Source organism: Lithobates pipiens, unplaced genomic scaffold (assembly GCF_037356315.1).
Source record: "Lithobates pipiens isolate NorthernLeopardFrog02 unplaced genomic scaffold, aLitPip1_a1.2 Scaffold_27, whole genome shotgun sequence".
Taxonomy (NCBI): Eukaryota; Metazoa; Chordata; class Amphibia; order Anura; family Ranidae; genus Lithobates; species Lithobates pipiens.
In genome coordinates this window covers 169,891,204-169,909,403 of record NW_027507788.1, presented here as the reverse complement: position 1 = coordinate 169,909,403, position 18,200 = coordinate 169,891,204, and positions in this window count along the sequence as shown.

Genomic DNA, 18,200 nt, shown 5'->3' with positions numbered 1-18,200 from the left:
TAGCGTCAGTTTTTGTCTGTCGGACTAGCATACACACGTGGATTTCTCGATAGGAACTGGGTCCGGCAGAGTTCCAGTTGAAAAAATTTGAATGTTCTATTTCTCCGTCAGATTTTTGGACAGCAAAGGTCCGATGGAGCCCACACGTGATCGAATTGTCTGACGGATTCGTTCCGTCGGACCTTTGCTCTCGAAAAGTCCGGTCGTGTGTACATGGCATTACTGTCACTTCTGCTGGACAGCTTGCTGTTAAGGAAATTGATAACAGACTTCCTGGCCAGACCATTGGGTGAAAGTTAAGAAAAAAAAAACGAAAAAAGAAAAAACTAATGCAGCCACTACCTCTAAGTATACAACAAGCTACTACTCATCTGTGTCAGATATCCATGTCTGAAAGTGTGGTGCAATGGAAAGTTCCTGCCAGCTCCAACACATGTAAATGAATGAATATAGCTGGCACCCGCTGTAGCTCTTGTGATATTTAATTTACTCGAGGGAATACAGTGCTTTGAAAAAGTATTCACACCCCTTGAAATTTTCCACATTTTGTCATGTTACAACCAAAAACATAAATGTATTTTATTGGGATTTTATGTTATAGACCAACACAAAGTGGCACATAATTGTGAAGTGGAAGGAAAATCATAAATGGTTTTCAACATTTTTTACAAATAAATATGTGAAAAGTGTGTTGTACATTTGTATTCAGCCCCCCTGATAAATACTTTGTAGAACCGCCTTTCACTGCAATTACCTCTGCAAGTCTTTTTGGGGATGTCTCTACCAGATTTGCACCTCTAGAAAGTGACATTTTTGCCCATTCTTCTTTCCAAAATAGCTCCACCTCTGTCAGATTGGATGGAGAGCGTCTGTGAACAGCAATTTTCAATTCCCCTGATGAAGTCACGTGATGTGATGTCACGCGTAGGGACGGGAAGGAAGCTGACTGTGGATGCACTTTCTGCTGATTACTAGAAAAATGCTTTTTTCTATTAATGTGTGAGTACCCTGTGTATGAAAACTTTTAATAAATGCTATTTGTGAAATACTACACTATGGTATTCCCTTTCTATTAATCTATTGGGTCCTCTGGAGCAATAAGAATAAAATTTTAAGGAGAAGGTGACCGAATTTACCAGGAGAGAAGACATATAAAGAAATCTATATACCTCTATGCGAATCCCTCCTTGCTATAGGTAAGGGGCCACTGCCCACTAAAGTGTGATCACAGCGGGATTAAGCACTGGGAGACCCGCACCTCAGTTGAATTTGCACAAGTTTGCACAAAGCACTTGCACTTAAAGGAGACCGTTGTTTATTTATGGACTTGAATATTTATATCTTTTTATTTTTTTATTTTTGATGGATTTCAATATGAATATTTAATCTATAGAGGCCGGATTCATTCTGATATAACGTATGTTACAGCCGGCTCTGTAGTGCGTTTACTACTATATATATTTTTTGTTTAATTCTAACATTTATTTCCATGTGATCAGGAGAGGGTACCCTCTTTTTGGTCTAGGTATACTCTTTCTTATTTTCTTGTATATCATTTGTTTATTATTAGGGTGGTTCACTTATATCACCTCTGGAGAGTGTTTACTTATTTGCACATTTATAAGACGCACTTGGCACTTTATGATCAATTCACTGTTTTTGGCTTTGCACTCAATTGTAGCAGTTGTGTTTCCGTGGAGGTTCTCAATTGACTCTGTAGTGCGTTTACTTTTTTTATTTTTATTTTTTTCTGCATTTTCTCTGCACTTTATCAAAAAAGTAATTTTTTAAGAGACTGTTTTTAGTTACTTACCTTTGTTCACTTGATTTTCATTTATTTGGATTCTATCACCTCTGTGGTGTGTTTATTTTATTTTATTTAATGTAACACTTTGCACTTTTTGATATTATTTAGTAGACATTTATATATATATTTTTATATTACACTATTGATTTGTGTAACTAGGCATTATACTTATCACCCTCGGAGGGTTATTTAAGGGGCAGCGCAATACCAACATATCTTTAGTTTCATATTAAGTGGATACGGTGTGATCCATTCCGGTAGTAGCAACAGCCCCTGACATTTGATAGATCACCAGTGGTAGCGCAGGAATAAAACACTATCAATTTTCAAGTCTTGCCACAGATTCTCAATTGGATTTAGGTCTGGACTTTGACTGGGCCATTCTAACACATGATATGCTTTTATGTAAACCATTCCATTGTAGCTCTGGCTGTATGTTTAGGGTTGTTGTCCTGCTGGAAGGTGAACCTCCGCCCCAGTCTCAAATCTTTTGCAGACTCTAATGCCGCATACACATGGTCAGATTTTCCAACAACAAGTGTTGGATGTGAGCTTGTTGTCAGAAAGTCTGACCGTGTATATGCTCCATAGAACATTTGTTGTCGGAATTTACGCCAAAAAATGTTTGAGAGCAGGTTCTCAAATTTTCCAACAACAACACTTCTGATCGTGTGTACACAATTCCGATGCACAAAAGTCCATGCATGCTTAGAATCACGCACTGGCTATTGAACCTAAATTTTCTCCGCCTGTCGTACATGTTATACGCCCCTGCGTTCTTGACCTTCAGAATTTCTGACAACGTTTGTGTGACCATGTGTATGCAAGACAAGTTTGAGCCAACATCTGTCGGAAAAAAGTCCACAGTTATATTGTCGCAATGTCCAGTCGTGTGTACACGGCATAACAGGTTTTCTTCTAAGATTGCCCTGTATTTGGCTCCATCCATCTTCCCATCAACTCTGACCACCTTCCCTGTCCCTGCTGAAGAAAAGCATCCCCACAACTTGATGCTGTCACCACCATGTTTCACAGTGGGCATGGTGTGTTAAGGGTGATGTGCAGTGTTAGTTTTCCACCACACAGCGTTTTGCTTTTAGGCTAATAAGTTCTGGTCTCATTTGACCAGAGCACCTTCTTCCACATGTTTGCTGGGTCTCCTGCATGGCTTCTCGCAAACTGCAAACAGGACTTCTTATGGCTTTCTTCCAACAATGTCTTTCTTTTGCCACTCTTCCATAAAGGGCAGATTTGTGGAGCGCACAACTAATAATTGTCCTGTGGACAGATTCTCCCACCTGAGCTGTGGATCTCTGCAGCTCCTCCAGAGTTCTTATGGGTCTCTTGGCTGCTTCTCTGATTAATGTTCTCTTTGCCCAGGTTGTCAGTTTAGGTGGACGGCCATGTCTTGGTAGATTTGTAGTTGTGCCATACTCTTTCCATTTTTGGATCATGGATTGAACAGTGCTACATGAGATGTTCAAAGCTGGGGATATTTTTTTTTTATTACCTAACCCTACGCTAAATTTCTCCACAACTTTATCCCTGACCTGTCTGGTGTGTTCCCTGGCCTTCATGATGCTGTTTTATTCACTAAGGTTATCTAACAAACCTCTGAAGGCTTCAAGGAACAGCTGTATTTATACTGAGATTAAATTGCACACAGGTGGACTCTGTTTACTAATTAGGTGACTTCTGAAGGTAATTGGTTCCACTAGATTTTAGTTAGGGGTTTTAGAGTAAAGGAGGGCGAATACAAATTCATGCCACACTTTTCAGATATTTACTGGATTTGTAAAAAATTTTGAAAACCATTTATCATTTTCCTTCCACTTCACAATTATGTGCCAATTTATGTTGGTCTATCACATAAAATCCCAATAAAATACATTTACATTTTTGGTTGTAACATGACAAAAATGTGGAAAATTTCAAGGGGTGTGAATACTTTTTCAAGGCACTGTAAAAGGCAAAAGCATGGCAACTGTAACTTTCCATTTAAAAAAATGTGAAATAATGTATCTGATCTTTCTAAATCTTCCACTCGCTGGCGTGATAAAATCTGCAATGTGATTGGCTGCTGTGGGTCACTCAACATTATAATAACTCCGATCGGCGATGTCCCAGCAAGCAGAACCGAGGCACTCTTCCATGTATCGTCGCATGATTCCAATTTATTATTTTGTACATGTTGAAGAAGAAATGTGCATTTGCTGTGCCACCAGCCTCCTCACAGAGGATATGAAAAATATTCTTTGTGACTTTGTCAGTCAATTCGCTGGAGGTCGTTCTACCCTCCTGTCAGTGCCGGACCCGCCAAGTGAGATGTGTTTGGCAAGGTGGGTGAAAGGTGCTTTAAACAATGAGTTTGTACAAGGAAATTTAATTAAGCGGAGTGTTCCTGCCGGCTCCAGCTGGAGGAATTACAGAAAGTTCGCACGGCGTTCCTCCCTGCCAAAGAGCGCTTGGAATTTTTTTTCGGGGTCTGACATTTGGGCTGCAGGGAGTGCCAGCTGGAAGAACAATCTACCCAACAGTTCCTACGAGCGCCAAATTATGTCAGCCTCCTAGAGTAGAGCGCAGCACCTCCTAACCCTTTCACTGCTAGTGAGACGCTTATCTGCAAAGGCTTCGCTCTGCCGAGGGACGATGACCTAAAATGAGAAGAAATAAAGAAATATAAACCTTCTATATCATTTTCTTCCAAAGGGAGAGCAGCTGAAACCCGGCTCTGGCACGCAACACCTTCCCAGGTTCTAAACCTTGTAAGGACTTATGCACATGAAAGCGTTCGGGAATACACTGCAAGAATTGGGAGTATTTCTGCACCCCGGGACTCCCAGGTGTTGGCGTACGACAGCAACCTGTGCAAATCAGTGACATGCTGTCAGATGCCATGGCTGTACAGATCTAATCAGAGTGGTTAAATGCCTACCTGGATGGATGAGCAAGCAGCCCTGGATGTGAAGTATTCATGTCTGGGACAGGGACCACTCCTCCCTCCATGCACGGGTGTAACCGCTCGGATTATCAGTTTTATTGTAAAATGATAATCCATTTTTGTGATTTGGATTTTTACAGCCATACAGCCGCAGCATCTGGCAGGCTGTCACTGCTGTACGCCAAGACCTGTAGTTGAGGGGTGCAGAAAATACGCTGAATTCTCGCAGTGTACGCCAGAATGCGTCTGTGTGCATAAACCCTAAAAAATCAGCAATGTAACCATTTTTTTTTTTCCTTGCACACGCTGGACATTATTTTTAACATGCATTTTTATGCCTCTGCGTTTTTGGAAAGGGTCAGGGACTTTTTTAAATGCAAACCGGTGCTTTTTTTTTTTGCTTTTTTGGTTCAATAGACTTCAATGGAGAAGCTGCAGAAAAGCACCTAGTGCATTTTATAGCACTGATTGCTGTATAAATACAAATCATCCCAAAAATGTGTCAAAAGTGTCTGATGTGTCCGCCATAATGTCACAGTCCTGATAAAAATTGTAGATCACCGCCATTACTAGTGAAAAAATAATAATCATAAAAATGCTATAAATCTATCCCCTATTTTGTAGACGCTATAACTTTTGTACAAACCAATCAATATACGCTTATTGCAATTTTTTTACCAATATGTAGAAGAATACATATCGGCCTAAACTGAGGAAAAAAATAGCTTTTTTTAAAAAAAAAAAAAAAGGGGGGGGGATATTTATTATAGCAAAAAGTATAAAATATTGTGTTTTTTTCAAAATTGTCGCTTTTTTTTGTTTATAGCGCAAAAAATAAAAACCGCAGAGGTGATCAAATACCACCAAAAGAAAGCTCTATTTGTGGGGAAAAAAAAAGGACATCAATTTTGTTTGGGTGCAACGTCGCACGACTGCGCAATTGTCGGTTAAAGAGACGCAGTGCTGAATCGCAAAAAATGGCCCGGTCATTCAGCAGCCAAATCTTCCCGGGGCTGAAGTAATTAATCTGTCCAACAACAAATTTCTCAAAAAAAAACACATAAAAAAAGCAGCAAAAAAGCAATAAAATAATGGTAAAAACCGCAAAAAGCACCGCAGAAACGGTCAATAGAAAACTGCATAGGTGGGAATAGAGCCTTAGCGCACTTATAAAATGCAGGTCAGTGCATAGACACATCAAAAATTACTGTTTATTTTATGTCCTGTTCACACTACAATACTGCGTTGACTTGCTTTTCGTTAAAATGCAACATGGCGACTTGCATGCATATTAACACAACGCAAGTCAATGCAGCATTGTAGCGTGAACCTGCAATTACAAGTGTACTAGAACACAGATCAATGCAAGCCAACACGTGTTAAAACACGCATAAAATGGATGGAAATTTACATCCAGCTTCCTGCATTTTACTGCAAGTCAGTATGAATTCAGCTTTAGGGAAAAAATAATAAATGCACCTATTTTTGCATAAAAAAATAAAAATGTGTATTTATTATAATATATCCACAATCAGCGGATGGCAGGTGCAATGGCAGGCTCTGCCTCCTGCAGGCAGTCCTCCAACTTTCTTGCCCATACCTCAGTATGAGCTTTCTGTGGGAAAGCTGGAGGAAATGTCAGTGATCTACAAGGGTGCTCATCAGCACCCTCACAGTACATTGAGAAATACAAGCCCTCTGGCATGGTGGCGGACGGGACTTGTAGTTTCTTTATTCACAGATTGCTTATTTTTAGAAGATTTTGAATGTGAGAGAGGGTGTGGGGGAAAGGAACTGGGGAGATCAGCAGGTGAGGGGGGAGGTGCTGGAGCATGTTACATGCTACACCCTAATAATGGATGTAAAGTGGAACGTGCTCCAAAAGTGAACTTAGCCTTTAACTCCTCTTTTGCAGTCACACATAAGTAAATTGATCATAAATTACACTGTGTATTGCAGGCATTACAATAATCATTATCCCAATGCTATTCTCTTTGAATGTGTTCCTTTGGAACACATTGGAGGAGAATAGAAGAGGAATAGCTCCAAGTTGCTCCTCTTCTGGCCCCCAGTGTCTGAAACATGTTAAAAACAGCAGCATTGTTTCACATTACAGAATCTCCCATTTACATCCTGAATTCTGCTGTATTGAGAAAAGATAACAGAGCATCAGATTTCTGGTTGTTATACTAGCAGTATTCTAAAATACAATTAATGATTTTCTGAGTTGAGTTGAAGCCATGTGACCATTTTGCATCCAATCCAATCCATTAGTGGAGTTCTTCTTTAAAGACATCTGTCTGATGTGGTTTCACTATTGTAGATGGTTGTGAATTGAGCTCCTGTCGTCATCCTCTTCCTGTGCGGACAGACCCTCCCATCCACCTCACACCCTTCTGTCCATCCTCGGGATATTATGCCGCTCTTTTCCCACAGCTGCCAGACTCTGGATGTCCGTTCTCAGACGTCTCTCGTGTCTATCAGCGGACTGGGTCACCATGACGACGCACCGTGTTTGCCTGGGGTCTGTAAATGTTTTGGAGAAGAGGGAAACCTTCCAAATATTGAGTTTGGCCTGGGAGGATTTCCTCCTGCCAAAGATATCTGTTCCCTCACTTTACCACTGCGTTATTCCGAAGAATCACACTTTCCCAGCATGCTCTGGAGGCCTCTGTTAGCACCGTGCCATCCCACTGCCCTGTCCCAAATATACTATAGGTCATTTTACTAAAAGTTCTACCATCAACAGGCCCCTGATCAGCCCTATCACTGAGGTCCTAATAAACCCCACCACCAAGGCCTTGATGACCACCCATCACTGGGAACCTGATAACCCGATCACTGGGGACCTGATAATTCCCATCACCAAGGCCATGATCACCCCCATCACTGGGAACCTGATAACTCCCATCACCAAGGCCTTGATCAATCCCATCACCGAGAACCTGATAACTCCCATCACCAAGGCCATGATCACCCCCATCACTGGGAACCTGATAACCCTCATCACCAGGGCCTTGATCAGCCCCATCACTGGGAACCTGATAACCCTCATCACCAAGGCCTTGATAACCCCCATCTCCTTGACTCCATAACCCCTATCACTGGGACTCTAATAACCCACATCACTGGAACCCTGATTACCATTATCACCAAGGCCTTGATCACCTCTATCACCAAGGCCTTGATCATCCCCATCCCTGGGACTCTAATAACCCTTATCACTGGGACACTAATAAACTCTATCACTGGGATTTTGATAACCCCCATCACCAGGACCATGATCAATCTGTCTCTGAGGTCTCCCAATTTGAGCACAGTATTCTAAATGAGGTCCTGTTGAATTGGCCAAATTTGACCCATGAGTGGCCTGTCTGCACAACCCAGCTCTACAAAACTTGACAAATTTAAAGGAGCTGGATGGAGCCAATTGCCCAACAGTGACTGCATCCAATCAGGTGCAGTCACTGTTCAGGTATTCTGGTAGACACAGATGCTGCTGCTCTCTGAATACAATAGTGTAGATTCTTCCATCTACGCTGTTAAGCAAGGATGGGGCAATCAATTGATTTTTCTCATTCGGCCCTGTGTGGCTAACCAAAAGATATATACAACATGCGGTTAAAGTTTAAGGTAATTAGGACCTCATTCCTCCTGCTAGGAATCCTTCTAGTATTATACCCCACAATTTGCTTTCTCCACTGTCTGACCACACTGTTCATTTTGAGTTGTCTGAAATAAGCACCCCCAATTTGTTTTTTTTTTACTCTATAGGTTTGATGTTTTTTGATATTCAGTAAAAATAGTTATAGCCAATTTGTCACCTATAAGCCAAACACACAACGTAGATATCACGTTATCTTTTTGCACTTTTGCTTCCCTTACCATGTAAAGAGATGTTTTGTCATTGTTGGTTCCAGGCCCCAGTCATAGAGTATTGCACGGGTTGTAATGTTCATCACAGTGTGGGGCTTACCCAGCATTGTGAATGTGTTTTAGGGGTATTTTAATTCACACATAAAAATAGATGGACACACATGTACACTCTCATAGAGATTTGCATTACTATGCATTGTTACATGTTGATGTAAAATAAATCTCTGAGTCTGTGGCAGGAAGCTGCATGGTGTCAGGTGATCTGCATGGGGACATTGCAGAATATTATTCATTGGGGGCATACTTTGGAAGCTTTTATTACTGTGTAATCTTGGAAGCACTCTGCTTTATCTGACAGGAGAGCCTTGGCATGCACAGGAGTTCTTTTCATGCAGACAGATTCCCATTACTTTATATATCTCATTTTGTATCACACTCAGCTTGTAGTCTACAACTCTACCACTCTAAAACCTACCTATTGTATTGCCTCCCACACTACAGCCTTCTTACCCTACTATCTACCCACCCAACAGCTTTCTCAAATTACCAAGTCTATAACCTACCCACTTTATGGCCTACTCACTCATCATACACCCAACCCACCCTACAACCTGCTGACTCTACTGCCTACCCACCCTACTGACTACTCATTCCACAGCGTACCCACCATACACCTTTCCCACCTACAGCCTAACCACCATACACCCTACGGACTCTAAGGCCTACCCACTCTACAGCCTGAACACCATTGTTTACAGTCTATAGCCAACTCAAAGTATGGCCTGTTAATCCTAGTTCCCACTCTATCCACTATATAGTTGCTCACATACAGCCTACCCACTCTACAGAAAAACACATTTTACAGCCTGCTCGCTGGAAGTCATGCACACCACAGCTCACCATCTACAGCATGGGTGTCAAACCTGTGACCCCCCAGCTGTTTTGGAACTACAAGTCCCATTATGCCTCTGCCTTTGGGGGGGGGGGGGGGGTCATGCTTGCAACTGTCAGCCTTGAAAATTCCTCAAGGTCAGGGCTTTTTTCAGCGGGAACGTGGGGAATGCAGTTCCGGCACCTCCAGCACTGAAAATATGTAATGGCAAGGTGTGCTGGGGTGTGCTGGAGGGTCTGTTGTTTCTGGCTGATGGGGGACCTATTGCCTTTGGGGGGATCTACTGTTGTGAGGGGGGGGGGTCAGTTGTTGCTGGGGAGGTCTATTGTTGCTGCTGTGTGATCTATTGTTGCTACTGCATGATCTATTGTTGCTGGTTGTGATCTACTTTGGAGGAAGGGGTCCATTGTTACTGGCTGCTGGATTGTTTATTGATGCTGGCTGCTGGGAGAACTATTGTTGCTGGTATGGATCTATTGTTGCTGAGGATTTATTGTTTATTGGGGGGGGGTCCACTGTTGCTGGGTTGGATCCATTGTTGCTGGGGTATTTTTATTTTGCGGGGGAGGGGTCTTGGGTTGCTGGGGGCTCTATTGTTGCTGAGGGGGTCTATTTGTTGATGACTGCAGGGATCTATTTTACTGCTTTTCTTGATATAATTTACAAATTCCACAAAAATTATTTAGTATCACAAAAATATAAAAATATACTTGGTTCTGTATACTTCAAAAGGGGCAGAACTGGGAGGCAGGTAGGGGGTGGAACCAAAGGACGGTACTTGGAGGTGGATAGGGGTGGAAGGCAAGGGGTGAAGTACAAGGGAAGAGTACCTGCACCTATTCTTTGAGAAAAAAAGCCCTGCTCATGGTACTTTCCTTGCAATGCCTCATGAGTCCTGTAGTTCTGCAACAGCTGGAAGGCCACAGGTTGGACACCTATGGTCTACAGTCTACCCACCCTACAACCTGCACACTCTGACTCACAGTCTACAGAATACCTATTCTACAGGCTCTTAACCATAGCTAATTTTTTTACCTATTCTACAGCCTACGTACTGTACATTTTACTTTCTCTCCAGCCTACCCATTCTACAGAATACTGTACCCATCAGACCTTGTGCACCATAGTTCACAATCTAAAGCTTGCCCACTCTAAAGCTTGCCCACTCTAAAGCTTGTCCTCTCTATTAGCTTCCCCCCCACAGCCTGTCTGCTCAAGGACCTGCCCACTCTTGAGCCTGCCCACTCACTGGCCTGCCCACCATGGTCCATCGTCTGTGGCTCTCACTTCTCTCTGGTTGGTACAACAGAGGAGTATCTATAAATTCTCTGCACACCTTGAAATGTCATTGTGGGTATGGAGAGTCTCAGCCCCCTCATCTTTTATTAGCAGGAAGGGACCCGCTTCTGTAATTCAGTATAAATGGTACTCCAAGGCGAAAAAAATTACCAATTTATTCACAGCTGGTTTATACTTTTTGGTAGGAATGGTTGGCACAAAGCTCAATAGTTTCCATTTTATTGTGAATTTACAAGAGGGCCCAGGAGCTGAATGGAACCTTTATTCCACAGTTAATCTTCTAGCTCTTGTTGATGTTACATTGTAGTTATATCTCATACTGATAAAGCACCAGATATTGGAAGATGGAAAGAGAAAGCCTACTGGGGGTCAGAAATGGGGGCCCTCCATGTAAGGTGGCCCCATTAATACAGAACAAGGGTCTCCAAACTGTGGCTCGGGGGGCCAGATGCGGCCCTTTACTTGCCTTTATCTGGCCCTTAAGACATTATTCTACCCACTGACACCAATAATGGGACACCATTCCTCCCACTGACAACAATGATGGGGTACTATTCCTTCCACTGATACCAATGATGGTGCACTATTCCTTCCACTGACACTAATGATGGGGCACTATTCCTTCCAATGATACCAATGAGGGGCATTATTCTTTCCACTGATACCAATGATGGGGCACTATTTTTTCCACTGGCATCAATGATGGGGCACTATTCCTCCCACTGACACCAATGATAGGGCACTATTCCTTCCACTGACACCAATGATGAGGCACAATTTCTTCCAATGATACTAATGAAGGGCATTATTATTTCCATTGATACCAATGATGGGGCATTATTCCTTTCACTGACACCAATGATGGGGCACTATTCCTTCCACTGACACCAATGATGAGGCACTATTTCTTCCACTGACACCAATGATGGAGCACTATTCCTTCCACTGACACCAATGATGGGGCACTATTCCTTCCAATGATACCAATGATGGGGCATTATTCTTTCCACTAATACCAATGATGAGGCACTATTTCTTCCAATGATACCAATGAGGGGCATTATTCTTTCCACTGATACCAATGATGGGGCACTATTCCTTCCACTGACACCAATGATGAGGCACTATTTCTTCCACTGACACCAATGATGGAGCACTATTCCTCCCACTGACAACAATGATGGGGCACTATTCCTCCCACTGATACCAATGATAAGGGTGACATTCCTCCCACTGATACCAATGATGGGGCACCATTCCCCCCACTGATACCAATGATGGGACTCTATCCCTCCCACTGATGCCAACAACAGGACACTATTCCTCCCACTAAAACCAAGGATGGGGCATTGTTTACTTCCACTGGCCACAGTGGAGACCCCTTATATAGAGAAACCTTAAAACTGACTTTAATGACCAGCAAATCCAACAACTGAGGATTTTTTTTTTTTTAGAAAGAGTGATACTTTTTTTGCCTTTAGTTAGGATCAATTCACACTGGTGTGCTTAAAAACATGTGCTTTGTAAAAACACATCTCATGTTTTCAATGCATTTTTTGGTGCAATTCTGGACTTTTGACTACCAGTATGCCCCTGTGAAATTTAGACGTGTGATATAAAAAACACACCATGGGTGCGTTTATGGTGCATTCCCATTAAATTACAATCGAAAGTGCGTTTTTGGTGTGCTTTTGAAAAATGCATCAAAGATACTGAATGCAGAACTTTTCAAAACGCAACACAGACGCAGCACACTGATGAGAAAAAATAGGGAGAATAATTTCCATGTGCTTTTGTTGCGTTGGAAAGGTGCATTTATGTGAAAGGACCCTTATATTTTGATACTGCTGATCCCTGCAGCTCCTTTGCAGCCAGCTCCTGTCTACATGTACCCACATGTCCCCCTTGCGGTGACTAAATGGCATTCCTTAGGGTGGGCTTCCTGATAGTGACAATAGTGGACCATGCCTGTATATACTGTATGTGCTGAAATAAGCACTTGGAGTCTATCAAAAGCCCATATGACAACTCTGAAGAACATTTGTCACCCAATAAGAGGGAAATGCTTAAACAAGAACCTTCATGGCAGGATCACCAAGAATCATTGTAATGAAAGCTGCAGATTTTAAGAGGACTGAAAATGACTTTTAAAATTACTTTAAAGTGGTTCTAAAGGCAGAAGTTTTTTTTTTACCTTCATGCATCCAGGAGGAAGAGCCAGGAGCGCCGGTGAGGAATCCAAGAAGAGGAGGATCGGGGCAAAACCCCATGCATGGAGCAGGCATGACATGTTTTTTTTTTTTTTTTTTTTTTTATGAAAAACAATGCCTATAGAATCACTTCAACTTGTTATCTGACATATTAGGGATTGGTTTAGCTAAATTTTATGGACTGACTCACACCAAATGCCTTCCAGTGCATTTTCAGCATCAAAAATGCACTCACAGTGTATTCAGTGTATATCACTGGCCCTATTTCACACCAATGCATTCAACAAAAGTAGAATCTACTGCATTATTTCTGTATGGAACGCATCTGGAATGCAGCAAAATGCATACAAATGCACCGGAACTCATGTAAATACGCCAAAAGCACATCGAAACACACATTGACCTGAGATTTTTTAAGTGTCAAAATAAAAAGTGAGGAGAAAAAATAATACTGGAATGCATTAAAAAGCACATCAAAAACATGTGTAAGCACATATGCAAAAGCGCATCCAGAACACAAAAATGACAACCACACACAATATATTCAAATTTCAAATCAATTCATTTTGGATTAACTCTCCGTATCATTTGACACATTCGCATTACAACCGCTGCTTAGATAATGACCATTCAATCACACCAAAGACAATGAAATGCAATTAGAAAAAACACATTTCCATTTGTAATTTCCCACTTTTTATTTAATTAAATCCAATAAAAAGTTCCAATCACATTGAACCAAAAAAAGTCCAACACAGAAGAGGATTTGGGTTCTAATTTGAGGGAGGAAAGGGCCCTCCATGGCAGACTGACCACCTGACCGTTTTATAGAAGCCTTCTTCTTCCAGCATCTAAGGAGGGGCAGTGAACGGTGGCGGACCATCTATACGGGGTGCAGGGGCGCCGCCCCCTTAATCTATGTGTCTGATCCCAAATCTACATGCAGGGAGCAGGACGCATAAATTCCAATGGGGTTTTTTTATTTTTATTTATTTAGAAGCACATGATTAGAGCCTGAGGCTCTGATTGGCTTAAAAAACGGGTGGGCTCGGGGCGCAGAGAACTGCACCCTGAGCCCACCCAGTTGTGTGACAATAGTGAATTATAATTCACTATTGGATTCCTGATTCTCCTCCCAGGCCAATCAGGAAGCAGGTCCTGAGACCCGACTGACCGAGCAGGAGAATCGATCCTCCGAGTGAGGCCAAGGAGGAGGAGATACAGGGGAAGCCAATGTGAAGCCAAGGAGGAGGAGACACAGGGGAAGCCAATGTGAAGCCAAGGAGGAGGAGACAAAGGGGAAGCCAATGTGAATCCAAGGAGGAGGAGATACAGGGGAAGCCAATGTGAAGCCAAGGAGGAGGAGACACAGGGGAAGCCAATGTGAAGCCGGGGAGGAGGAGACACAGGGCAAGCCAATGTGAAGCCGAGGAGGAGGAGGAGGGTGAATCCACTGCCCGTGACCTAGATGGGAGTAAGTGTGGAACTTGGGACTGACCGACTGGTGGCGCAGGTGATCCGACTGACCGGTGGTGGGTGGATTGTTTGCTGCCTCACCAAGAAATATACCACCAGCCACCACTGGCAGTGAAAGTGTTAATCCGGTAACTGTCGGTAATAAAAGGAGTTTAATCATTTTGATGAAACTTCATATAATTAGGTTGCTGGCATGGTGACAATAACATTTCTGGTGTACGTCACAGCAGTCAGTAAAATAAATAATACGTGGTCATTTCCATGCGGTAATTACACGCCGCAGAAGTTTTACACAGCGCCCACACAGAATCAAGGGAATTTGGGAGAAAATTTTTTTGGCGATGTCCCTGTATTGTATTGGCCACAGGAGCCTCTGAGGGCCCCCCAGATACTTTCTATAACCCTGTTACAATAAGACATAAATAATGTATCCGATAATTGCTCTCTGCATAGGGAGACGGAAGGGACATGTATGTGGAGCACAGGGGTCATGTGATGGAATCCAGCGCAGGAAGTGTTTATACTAAGACCTGTCCTGGCTGTCCGCTCCAATCACAATCAGCCCGTCTACGTCTGCCATGTGACCTCACGTCTGCACACAGCAGGCCAAACGCACAGATATAAATAAAATAGAAAATAGCTTGGGGAAAACAGACCTGAAGTAGGACTCGAGAATATGGGGTCCCAATAAGAAACATAAGAATGCTCAATGCCAAGAGGCAGCTGTAAGGCAAAAAAAAAGTGAGATGCAGAAAAGATAGATAAAAATAACAAGATGCAATAATAGATTTGCCCCTTTATAAATCACTTGTAGGGAGCGATTCTGTAAAGTAAAGTATCAGATTTGTAAAGAGTAAAAAGGTCAATAGGTAGAGTAAAGAATAAGTTCGCCTTTGCAGGTAAAAATTTGCATTTACTATTTTTTTTTAGGAACCAGGAAAGCATTGCACCCACAATCAGCAAATCGCGGGTGCAATGCAGGACTCCTGCAGACTGTCTGTGTAAGCTGTCTGCCCGTACCTTGTATGAGCAGGCCGTTTCACACTGGCAGGAAGAATCAATTAACTACCTAAACAGTCCCCACCAGCAGCCCTAGCTCAACAGCTCCATGGTAGTTCATTGAGAACTTCAAGCCGACAGCCACAAAGGATGGCCGGACCTGTAGTTCATTCATTCACAGAACTCTTTGAATGAATGAAGCAATTGGGTGGGTGGAGCCCCACACGGTCGCGCTCTTTTCAAATAGTTATAGTTGGTACAGGGAACTTCTCCCTGTACTACTGTCACAGAGAGGCAGCAGATCTCCGAGCAGCTTCAACGGGAGGAACATGTTCCTGAAGGGATCCTTTAAAGCGGAGGTCCACCCTAAAGTGGACCTTCCGCTCATCGGAACCCTCCCCCCCTCCGGTGCCACAATCGGCACCTTTCAGGGGGGAGGGGGGTGCAGTTACCTGGATAATCCAGGTAACTGCACCCACTTCCGGGATAACTCTCTGCGGAAAGGGGCGTAACTTACGCCCCTTTCCGCAAGTGCCCGCCCCGCTGCCTGCTGGGAAACACACAGATCCCAGAGGCAGCGGGGACCGTCCTCATTGCGCAGCGCGGCTCGCGCATGCGCAGTAGGGAACCGGGAAATGAAGCCGAAAGGCTCCATTTCCTGATTCCCATACCCAAGATGGCGGCGGCAGGACCCGACAGGCGAACCTAGAGATCGGCTTCGGGTGCCGACATCGCGGGCGCGCTGGACAGGTAAGTGTCACTATTTTAAAAGTCAGCAGCTGCAGTATTTGTAGCTGCTGGCTTTTAAAAAAAAAAAAAAAAAAACGCGGAGTCCCGGTGGACTCCCGCTTTAACCTCTTCAGCCCCCGAAGATTTTACCCCCTTCCCGACCAGAGCAATTTTTGCAGTTCGGCACTGCGTCGCTTTAACTGACAATTGCGTGGTTGTGCGACGTTGCATCCAAACAAAATTGATGTCCTTTTTTTACCACAAATAGAGCTTTCTTTTGGTGGTATTTCATCACCTGTTTTCTTTTTTTGCGCTATAACAAAAACAAAGCGAAAATTTTGAAAAAAACGCAATATTTTTTACATTTTGCTATAATAAATTTTCCCTCAAAAATATATAAAAAAAACATTTTTTTCCTCAGTTTAGGCCGATATATATTCTTCTACATATTTTTGGTAAAAGAAATCGTAATACGCGTATATTAATTCCTTTACGGAAAAGTTGAAGCGTCTACAAAATAGGGGATAGTTTTATGGCATTTTTATTATTATTTTTTTTATTAGTAATGGCGGCGATCTGCTATTTTTATTTTGACTGCGACATTATGGCAGACACATCAGACACTTTTGACACTATTTGGGGACCATTGGCATTTATACAGTGATCAGTAAAAATGCACTGATTATTGTGTAAGTGACACTGGCAGGGAAGGGGTTAACCACTAGGGGAGGCGATGAAGAGGTTAAGCGTGTCCTAGGGAGTGATTCTAACTGTGGGGGGAGGGGGAGGGGTAGGCTTCAACTCACATGACAGCGATCACTGCTCCCACTGACAGAGAGCAGTGATCTCTGTCATGACACAAGCCAGAACTGGGAAATGCCTTGCTGTACGCCTGCTATCCCCGCCTCTTAAAGGGCATGCACAAGTACGCCCATTTGCCTACCGCTGCCATTGTGCCGATGTATATCGGTGTGCAGCGGTCGGCAAGTGGTTAATAGAAGGGAGGAATCATTTATAATGAAAAATTGCTTTATTCATTTTGAACAAAAAAGTTTGTTAAAGTGTAAAACTTTTTTTCCTTTTGGTTAGCGTAAGGGACAGTTAAACCTCCGTCATTTAGTTTTTTTTTGCCATCTGTGTCCCACTGGGGAGGTTTTCCTTCACTTTCTCTCCCATAGCCAAAACAGGATTTGAGAGGAAATCCCTCCAAAGTGAGTCCGGAAGTGTCACCGGTGTCACCATAACTAGTTTCCCCATCTGAATATTTCCCCTCTATTACTATTCTGATGTCAACCCAAAATTTTACATTTTCTTTTACTTTCACCGATGATGACTATGTGGTGGAAACGCGTTGAGCGGAGTCTGAGCTTGCAATGTCCTTTTGGTTTCTGCATACTGAGATTTTCCCATTTTCCTTGTGTGAGTGGATTATTGCAATACATTTTTTAAGATTTTAGCATTTGCAGGACTATGAGTTTGCCCTTTTTTCTGTCTTTACCTCATATGCCATATGAGTAGCTGTTGGAGATATTTTAACTGGGTCACCACGAGGCCCATTTGATCTGTATATGTTGTTCTTCCATCTGTCTGGAGTCATATCAAAACCAAATTGCCTTGTATTTTCTCTATAAAATGTTTATGCAATAAAAAATAAAAATAAAACGGCATGATACCAAAACCAAATTGCCGCTGGAGATATTGTGGCTGTATCACAGCAAAGTGCAATTGATCTCTGTTTATTAAGATTGCTCCATCTGGTAAGGAGTGTGTGAGCATTGGTGTAATTCACTTGGAGAGCACTGATCAATTGGATTGACTCACAGTTTGTTATTGTCCACTTTGGGATTTTTTGTACTATATTTCACATATAGGGACTTTTTATTGAACTTTGGCAATTTTTTTTCGAAATGATCTTATATTACTGGTTACATGCGACTAGAGACTCCAACTGACCATGAACACAACCGGTGT